The sequence below is a fragment of the Oncorhynchus mykiss genome, chromosome 27, assembly GCF_057628025.1.
Source record: "Oncorhynchus mykiss isolate SJ-2025 chromosome 27, ASM5762802v1, whole genome shotgun sequence".
Lineage (NCBI taxonomy): Eukaryota > Metazoa > Chordata > Actinopteri > Salmoniformes > Salmonidae > Oncorhynchus > Oncorhynchus mykiss.
Window position 1 is genome coordinate 15747463 of NC_143048.1, and position 10437 is coordinate 15757899.

The 10437-nt window shown below is 43.4% G+C and overlaps 1 pseudogene; it reads right to left on the reverse strand.

Moving 5' to 3' along the window:
- On the reverse strand, positions 1-5787 carry LOC149971241 (uncharacterized; annotated as a pseudogene).
- Positions 5788-10437: the final 4650 nt, after the last annotated feature.

A 10437-nucleotide genomic window follows, 5' to 3' on the forward strand; every position in this document is an offset into this window, starting at 1 on the left:
TTATTTTGTGCTGTTTATTCTCCTTGGAAAACATTTAGGAAAAATACCTTTAATCAGAATCAGTGTGTCACTTAATTGTCTCTGGTGAGCAGGCCAGGGAAAGGCATCAGGCATCACTCTTGTGATGGACCCACCCAGCACTTGTGATGGACACATCTCCTGGTTCTCCAAGGCACTGATGCAGATGTCTCCAAAGATGGAGAAAGAGGACATGAGGGAGCCCCACAGCCAGGCAGTATCCATCACATGGACTGGCACCATGAAGTCCCCTGGCGGGGCCAGAGGTGAGGCCTCCTCCCTCAGTCTGTGGGAAGGAGGCTGGATCCCCCTGTCAGGACCACGTTGTCTAGGAGCAGCTGCCGCAGGTCTGCATCGTTCTCCAACGTAGAGCTCACCAGAAGGCTGGGGATGCCTTTGGTCACCATGCGGAAATTCTGAGGAGAGAAGAGGATCTGGCTGCCGAGCCTCAGCATCTGTCCGTTGGGGAGTTGGTAGTCCGCATCGGCACTGTTGATGATGGTTGTGGCTGTCTCTGAGGAGGGGTCAGTGGATATGTAACACATCTGCTCTTTGATGTTTGTCACAATGTCATGTTTAAGTGTGGCGCTGGAGAACTGAGCTCCAGACACCTTCAGCAGCAGAGTCAGGAGGGCCGTGACATCCTACCCTCCCTGGCCCAGCTGGTGCACAGCGTGGGGTATGCCCTCGAAACACTGGGACAGCGTGGTTGACGTCGTAGCCACAGTCCACCACGTAACCGGTCACCCTTGTCTCTGGCCCCCTCCCAGTCAGGGGGAGTGATGAGCTCTACAGCAGTCTCACAACTCAATCGCTGGTTGAAAACTGTTTTCTGCCCCTCCCAAAAGATAGAATTTGTAGATAAATGGCCCTCTTTCTGGGACTCACCCACAAACAGAACCAAGCCTGGCCTGCTGAGGAGTGACGGACTCCATCCTAGCTGGAGGGGTGCTCTCATCTTATCTACCAACATAGACAGGGCTCTAACTCCTCTAGCTCCACAATTAAATAGGGTGCAGGCCAGGCAGCAGGCTGTTAGCCAGCCTGTCAGCTTAGTGGAGTCTGCCACTAGCACAGTCAGTGTAGTCAGCTCAGCTATCCCCATTGAGACCGTGTCTGTGCCTCGACCTAGATTGGGCAAAACTAAACATGGCGATGTTCGCCTAAGCAATCTCACTAGGATAAAGACCTCCTCCATTCCTGCCATTATTGAAAGAGATTGTGATACCTCACATCTGAAAATAGGGCTACTTAATGTTAGATCCCTTACTTCAAAGGCAGTTATAGTCAATTAACTAATCACTGATCATAATCTTGATGTGATTGGCCTGACTGAAACATAGCTTAAACCTGATGAATTTACTGTGTTAAATTAGGCCTCACCTCCTGGTTACACTAGTGACCATATCCCCCGTGCATCCCTGTTGAAGGAATTCTAAATTCCTCTGTATTATTTCCCAATCAGAATTAAATACTCTGTCAATGCATTCGAAGGGTTTGTAAGACCCTAATATTTTATAAGAATGGACAGAGCCCCGGTCTTAAAAGTCAGGTAACAGCGTTTAATTCAAGAGAGTACTGGTTACATACACATTTTTCCACAGGTTATAAACTGAAAATGACGTCAGCGTTTTCTAAATGTTCTATCTCTTCATGACACTAGTAGAGAGGCCCTATAGTTATCGAGCCTTCCCTCCTCGCCTGAAGCCAAGGTCAGTCAGTGTAAATCAGCATTCTAGACAGTCTGGAGATAGTCCGTCCCTGCCATCTGGAGATTGTACAAATGAATGAACTAAGGAACAGACCGTCATTGTTACTAAACTCTTGACCACATTCACTTCAGTACTGGGATCAGATAAGAAAATTCATACATATACAGTACCATAATTGTATTCTGATTAGTACACCCTGATTGAAATGAATACATAATTAGTCATTATAGATAAAAATGTCCTTAACAATCCCGCAAAGGCGGAGGTGTTGCTAACATTTATGATAGCAAAATTCAATTTACAAAAAAAATTACGTTTTCGTCTTTTGAGCTTCTAGTCATGAAATCTATGCAGCCTACTCAATCACTTTTTATTGCTACTGCTTACAGGCCTCCTGGGTAGCGTTCCTCATTGAGTTCCCTGAATTCCTATTGGACCTTGTATTCATAGCAGATAATATTCAAATTTTTGGTGACTTTAATATTCACGTGGGAAAGTCCACAGATCCACTCCAAAAGGCTTTCGGAGCCATCATCGACTCAGTAGGTTTTGTCCAACATGTCTCTGGACCTACTCACCTGCACAGTCATACTCTGGACCTAGTTTTGTCCCATGGAATAAATGTTGTGGATCTTAATGTTTTTCCTCATAATCCTGGACTATCGGACCACCATTTTATTACGTTTGCAATTGCAACAAATAATCTGCTCAGACCCCAACCAAGGAGCATCAAAAGTCGTGCTATAAATTCACAGACACAAAGATTCCTCGATGCCCTTCCAGACTCCCTCTGCCTACCCAAAGATGTCAGAAGACAAAAATTAGTTAACCACCTAACTGAGGAACTCAATTTAACCTTGTGCAATACCCTAGATGCAGTTGCACCCCTAAAAATTAAAAACATTTATCATAAGGAACTAGCTCCCTGGTATACAGAAAATACCCAAGCTCTGAAGCAAGCTTCCAGAAAATTGGAACGGAAATGGCGCCACACCAAACTGGAAGTCTTCCGAGAAGCTTGGAAAGACAGTACCGTACCGTATCATCCTATTTTTCCAACTTAATTGAGGAAAATAAGAACAATCCAACATTTATTTTTGATACTGTCGCAAAGCTAACTAAAAAGCAGCATTCTCCAAGTGAGGATGGCTTTCACTTCAGCAGTAATAAATTCATGAACTTCTTTGAGGAATAAAATCATGATTATTAGAAAGCAAATTACGGACTCCTCTTTAAATCTGCATATTCCTTCAAAGCTCAGTTGTCCTGAGTCTGCACAACTCTGCCAGGACATAGGATCAAGAGAGACACTCAAGTGTTTTAGTACTATATCTCTTGACACAATGATGAAAATAATCATGGCCTCTAAATGTTCAAGCTGCATACTGGACCCTATTCCAACTAAACTACTGAAAGAGCTGCTTCCTGTGCTTGGCCCTCCTATGTTGAACAAAATAAACGTCTCTCTATCCACCGGATGTGTACCACACTCACTAAAAGTGGCAGTAATAAAGCCTCTCTTGAAAAAGCCAAACCTTGACACAGAAAATATAAAAAACCATCGGCCTATATCGAATCTTCCATTCCTCTCAAAATATTTAGAAAAAGCTGTTGCGTAGCAACTCACTGCCTTCCTGAAGACAAACAATGTATACGCAATACTTCAGTCTGGTTTTAGACCCCATCATAGCACTGAGACTGCACTTGTGAAGGTGGTAAATTACCTTTTAATGGCATCAGACCGAGGCTCTGCATCTGTCCTCGTGCTCCTAGCCCTTAGCTGCTTTTGATACCATCAATCACCACATTCTTTTGGAGAGATTGGAAACCCAAATTGGTCTACACGGACAAGTTTAGATCTGGTTTAGATCTTATCTGTCGGAAAGATATCAGTTTGTCTCTGTGAATGGCTTGTCCTCTGACAAATCAACTGTAAATTTCGGTGTTCCTCAAGGTTCCGTTTTAGGACCACTATTGTTTTCACTATATATTTTACCTCTTGCGGATGTCATTCGAAAACATAATGTTAACTTTCACTGCTATACGGATGACACACAGCTGTACATTTCAATGAAACATGTTGAAGCCCCAAAATTGCCCTCGCTAGAAGCCTGTGTTTCAGACATAAGGAAGTTGATGGCTGCAAACGTTCTACTTTTTGACTCGGACAAAACAGAGATGCTTGTTCTAGGTCCCAAGAAACAAAGAGATCTTGATGGTTGTACAGTCGTCTCAAATAAAACTGTGAAGGACCTCGGCCTCTGATCTTTCTTTTGACGAACATATCAAGACTGTTTCAAGGACAGCTTTTTTCCACCTACGTAACATTGCAAAAATCAGAAACTTTCTGTCCAAAAATGATGCAGAAAAATGTATCCATGCTTTTGTTACTTCTAGGTTAGACTTCTGCTAGAATCCTGACTAGAACCAAAAAATGTGATCATATTACTCCAGTGCTAGCCTCCCTACACTGGCTTCCTGTTAAGGCAAGGGCTGATTTCAAGGTTTTAATTCTAACCTACAAAGCATTACATGGGCTTGCTCCTACCTATCTCTCTGTTTTGGTCCTGCCGTACATACCTACACGTACGCTACTGTCACAAGACGCAGGCCCCCTAATTGTCCCTAGAATTTCTAAGCCTACAGCTGGAGACAGGGCTTTCTCCTATAGAGCTCAATTTTTATGGAATGGTCTGCCTACCCATGTGAGAGACGCAGACTCGGTCTCAACCTTTAAGTCTTTACTGAAGACTCATCTCTTCAGTGGGTCATATGATTGAGTGTAGTCTGGCCCAGGAGTGTGAAGGTAACAGGAAAGGCTCTGGAGCAACGAACCGCCCTTGCTGTCTCTTTCCACTGGGATTCTCTGCCTCTAACCCTATTACAGGGGCTGAGTCTCTTTCATGCCATCCCAAGGAGGGGTGCGTCACTTGAGTGGGTTGAGTCACTGATGTGATATTCCTGTCTGGGTTGGCGCCCCCCCTTGGGTTGTGCCGTGGCGGAGATCTTTGTGGGCCTTGTCTCAGGATGGTAAATTGGTGGTTGAAGATATCCTTCTAGTGGTGTGGGGGCTGTGCTTTGGCAAAGTGGGTGGGGTTATATCCTTCCTGTTTGGTCTTGTCCGGGGGTATCATATGATGGGGCCACATTGTCTCCTGACCCCTCCTGTCTCATCCTCCAGTATTTAGGCTGCAGTAGTTTGGGGGGCTAGGGTCAGTTTGTTATATCTGGAGTACTTCTGTCTTATACAGTGTCCTGTGTGAATTTAAGTATATCTGGAGTACTTCTGTCTTATACAGTGTCCTGTGTGAATTTAAGTATGCTCTCTCTAATTCTCTCTTTCTCTCTTTCTTTCTCTCTCTCGGAGGACCTGAGCCCTAGGACCATGCCTCAGGACTACCTGGCATGATGACTCCTTGCTGTCCCCAGTCCACCTGGCCGTGCTGCTGCTCCAGTTTCAATTGTTCTGCCTGCGGCTATGGAACCCTGACCTCTTCACTGGACGTGCTACCTGTCCCAGACCTGCTGTTTTCAACTGTCTAGAAACAGCAGGAGTGGTAGAGATACTCTTAATAATCGGCTATGAATAGCCAACTGACATTTACTCCTGACCTGCTGCACCCTCGACAACTACTGTGATTATTATTATTTGACCATGCTGGTCATTTATGAACATTTGAACATCTTGGCCATGTTCTGTTATAATCTCCACCCGGCACAGCCAGAAGAGGACTGGCCACCCCTCATAGCCTGGTTCCTCTCTAGGTTTCTTCCTAGGTTTTGGCCTTTCTGGGGAGTTTTTCCTAGCCACCTGCATTGCTTGCTGTTTGGGGTTTTAGGCTGGATTTCTGTACAGCACTTTGAGATATCAGCTGATGTACAAAGGGCTATTTAAATAAATTTGATTTGATTTGACCCTGCCTGAAGACAGCAGGTCCAGGAGTAACTGAGAGGCCAGGTACAAAGTCCTTTCCCTGTCTGACTGCGTGGTCAAGGTGAACTCAGTCAGCAAAACCGGGCTCTCACTAGAGGTGGTCTTCACATGGGTGTTGAAACAGTTGATACAGTTGAAGTCGGAAGTTTACATACATTTAGGTTTAGGTTGGATTCATTAAAACTCGTTTTTCAATCACTCCACAAATTTCTTGTTAACAAACTATAGTTTTGGAAAATCGGTTAGGACATCTACTTTGTGCATGACACAAGTAATTTTTCCAACAATTGTTTACAGACAGATTATTTCACTTATAATTCACTGTATCACAATTCCAGTAGGTCAGAAGTTTACATACACTAAGATGACTGTGCCATGAAACAGCTTGTAAAATTCCAGAAAATGATGTCATGGCTTTAAAAGCTTCTGATAGGCTAATTGTCACACCCTGACCATAGTTTGCTTTGTATGTTTCTATGTTTTGTTTGGTCAGGGTGTGATCTGAGTGGGCATTCTATGTTGTTTGTCTAGTTTGTCTGTTTCTGTGTTTGGCCTGATATGGTTCTCAATCAGAGGCAGGTGTTAGTCATTGTCTCTGATTGGGAACCATATTTAGGTAGCCTGTTTGGTGTTGGGTTTCGTGGGTGATTGTTTCCTGTGTTAGTGTTTGTGCCACATGGGACTGTTTTCGGGTTTTCACGTTGTTGTTTTGGTTGTGTTCATGTTCAGTTTTCTAATTAAAAAAACATGAACTTCAACCACGCTGCGTATTGGTCCGCCTCTCCTTCGACTGAAGAACCCCGTGACACTAATTGACATAATTTGAGTCAATTGGAGCTGGACCTGTGGATGCATTTCAAGGCCTACTTTCAAATTCAGTGCTTCTTTGCCTGACATCATGGGAAAATCAAAAGAAATCAGCCAAGACCTCAGGAAAAAATGTGTAGACCTCCACAAGTCTGGTTCATCCTTGGAAGCAATTTCTAAACACCTGAAGGTACTATGTTCATCTGTGCAAACGATAGTATGCAAGTATAAACACCATGGGACCACGCAGCCGTCACACCGCTCAGGAAGGAGACACGTTCTGTCTCCTAGAGATGAACGTACTTTGGTGCGAAAGTGCAAACCAATCCCAGAACAACAGCAAAGGACGTTGTGAAGATGCTGAAGGAAACAGGTACAAAAGTATCTATATCCACAGTAAAACGAGTCCTTTATCAACATAACCTGAAAGGCCACTCAGCAAGGAAGAAGCCATTGCTCTAAAACTGCCATTAAAAAGCCAGCCTACGGTTTGCAACTGCACATGGGGACAAAGATTGTACTTTCTGGAGAAATTCCCTCTGGTCTGATGAAACAAAAATAGAACTGTTTGGCCATAATAACCATCATTATGTTTGGAGGAAAAAGGGGGAGGCTTGCAAGCCGAAGAACACCATCCCAACCGTGAAGCTCGGGGGTGGCAGCATCATGTTATGGGGCTGCTTTGCCGAAGGAGGGACTGGTGCTCTTCACAAAATAGATGACATCATGAGGTAGGAAAATTATGTGAATGTATTGAAGCAACATCTCAAGACATCAGTCAGGAAGTTAAAGCTTGGTCGCAAATGGGTCTTCCAAATGGACAATGACCCCAAGCATACTTCCAAAGTTGTGTCGAAATGGCTTAAGGACAACAAAGTCAAGGTATTGGAGTGGCCATCACAAAGCCCTGACCTCAATCCTACAGACAATTTGTTGGCAGAACTGAAAAAGCATGTGCGAGCAAGGAGGACTATAAACTTGACTCAGTTACACCAGCTCTATCAGGAGGAATAGGCCACAATTCTCCCAACTTATTGTGGGAAGCTTGTGGAAGGCTTCCTGAAACATTTGACCCAAAGTAAACAATTTTAAAGGCAATGTTACCAAATACCAATTGAGTGTAAACCACTGACCCACTGGGAATGTGATGAAAGAAATAAAAGCTGAAATAAATAATTCTCTCTACTGTTATTCTGACATTTCACATTCTTAAAATAAAGTGGTGATCCTAAATGACCTAAGACGGGGATTTTTCTCTCTCATTAAATGTCAGGAATTGTGAAAAACTGAGTTTAAATGTATTTGGCTAAGGTGTATGTAAACTTCAGACTTCAACTGTATTGTCACGCCCTGACCTTAGTTATCTTTGTTTTCTTTATTTTGCTTAGGTCAGGGTGTGAGGAGGGTGGTTTGTTTAGTTTTTGTATTGTCTAGGGTTTTTTGTATGTCTATGGGTTTTTGTATGTCTAGGGGTTTATATGTCTATGGTTGCCTGGATTGGTTCTCAATCAGAGGCAGCTATTTATCGTTGTCTCTGATTGGGGACCATATTTAGGTAGCCATATTCCTTGTGTAGTTTGTGGGTTCTTATTCTATGTTTAGTTGCCTGTCTGCACTAGCCATATTAGCGTCACGGTTGGTTAGTTTTGTTCAGTGTTTGTTATTTCATTAAAGAAGTATGTATGCTTACCATGCTGGTCTCCTCCATATGACAACCGTGACATGTATATTTATAATATTGAATTCTGCTGTGGTCAGATAAAGCAGCCATTGCAAATCTACTTATCAGGGCAACATTTGAATTGGGAAGCATACCGATCATGTGCCATGGTGAAACAACTTTGATGGGCTTCAACTCAGGTGCCACAGTCTTCCTCTCAAACCTCTGGCAGGCTAGATAGGCTACTGACCTTTCAGCAAAAAGTGTGTGCTCTCTGATATGACATTAATTGAAATCATAATCATAATTTCAGATAATATAGAATGTGATTGATAAACAAAAGTTTATTTCACTTGCCCAGCTGTCCAGTTCCTTGACAATTCACTGTCAGAAGAAGCATAGGTTGATTTTGGCAATCATGCGCTACACTCCGAAATGGCCAGCATGCATCTCGGTCAACACGACCTCTTTCTCCTCCTTAGTAAAAATCACCCTCCTGTATGGCTGGCCATCCTTCCCCTGTAGGTAGATATGATTGCCTAACAAGTTGGAAGAGAAGAGTTGTTGAAATACTAAAATTTAAGTGCAATTGCACTGCTATCTTTCTATCTCTCTGTTTCTCTCTCCATCTCTCTCTCTGTCTGTCTTCCACTATTTTCCCACCTGCCCCCCTTTCCCCCCTGAATTGTGAATTTCTCTGAATGTTGCACCTCTTGTCGAGATCAGTGGTGTCTTCATAATACTTTGCCTGGTTGGAAAGATAAAATAAAATCTCCCCGAGGGATGCCATTAAAGTGCAAGCTACATACAACTAGCTACATACAACCAGCTACGATAACAGTTACAGCTAACGTTAGCTAAATAAAATTGTCTGGCTAGCTGGCTGGCTGACTAGACAGGCTGATGTAAGTAATTACAGTAGCAAGCAACGTCAATCTAAAAACAGCTTAAATTATTTATTCCTATTAAACAATATTTACTTATTTGAAGACAAATACTGTATATGGTGTAGAGTGTTCTCTTTCCATTCTGAAGCAGCAGGTAGTCAGCAGGTTGGGACCGTCAAAAACACCCTCTTTGGAGAGAAATTCTGAGGTAATAATTTTGCTCAGACTGAGCGAGCTTTTATGCAATGAAATATAACTAGAGCTGCCAGCATCCTCCTTCCTTGCGACCACTACGAGTTAAAATAGAGCCAAGCAACCAGCATAATACTCTTTGGTTCATAATGTAATCCGGTCAGCAAAAGAAGCTAGAACTCATTGAATTCCATTGTGACGCAGAGAGGGGCACTATTTGGCCGTGGGGACACTATTTGGCATGACAGGCCCCCGGATAAGATATACAATATACAGTGAGTGTACAAAACATTAGGAACACCTTCCTAATATTGAGTTGCACCTCTACAACTCTCCTTCCGTGGCCTCCAACTGCTCTGAAATACAAGTAAAACTAAATGCATGCTCTTCAACCGATCGTTGCCTACATCTGCCCACCCGTCCAGCATCACTAGTCTGAACGGTTCTGACTTAGAATATGTGGACAACTACAAATACCAAGGTGTCTGGTTAGACTGTAAACTCTCCTTCCAGACTCACATAAAACATCTCCAATCCAAAGTTAAATCTATTTCTCAACAAAGCATCCTTCACTCATGCTGCCAAACATACCCTCATAAAGCTGACCATTTTACCGATCCTCAACTCTGGCGATGTCATTTATAAAATAGCCTCCAACACCCTACTCAACAAATAGGATGCCGTCTATCACAGTGCCATCCTTTTTGTCACCAAAGCCCCATATACTACCCACCACTGCGACCTGTACACTCTCGTTGGCTGGCCCTCGCTTCATACTCGTCGCCAAACCCACTGGCTCCAGGTCATCTACAAGACCCTGCTAGGTAAAGTCCCGCCTTATCTCTGCTCGCTGATCACTATAGCTGCACCCACCCGTAGCACGCGTTCCAGCAGGTATATCTCACTTGTCACCCCCAAAGCCAATTCCTCCTTTGGCCACCTCTCCTTCCAGTTCTCTGCTGCCAATGACTGGAACGAACTACAAAAATCTCTGAAACTGGAAACACTTATCTCCCTCACTAGCTTTAAACACCAGCTGTCAGAGCAGCTCACAGATCATTGCACCTGTACATAGCCCATCTATAAATAGCCAAAACAACTACCTCTTCCCCTACTGTATTTATTTATCTGTTTTGCTCCTATGCACCCCAGTACTTCTACTTTGCACACTCATCTACTGTCAAATCTACCATTCCAGTGTTTTAATTGCTATATTGTATTTACTTC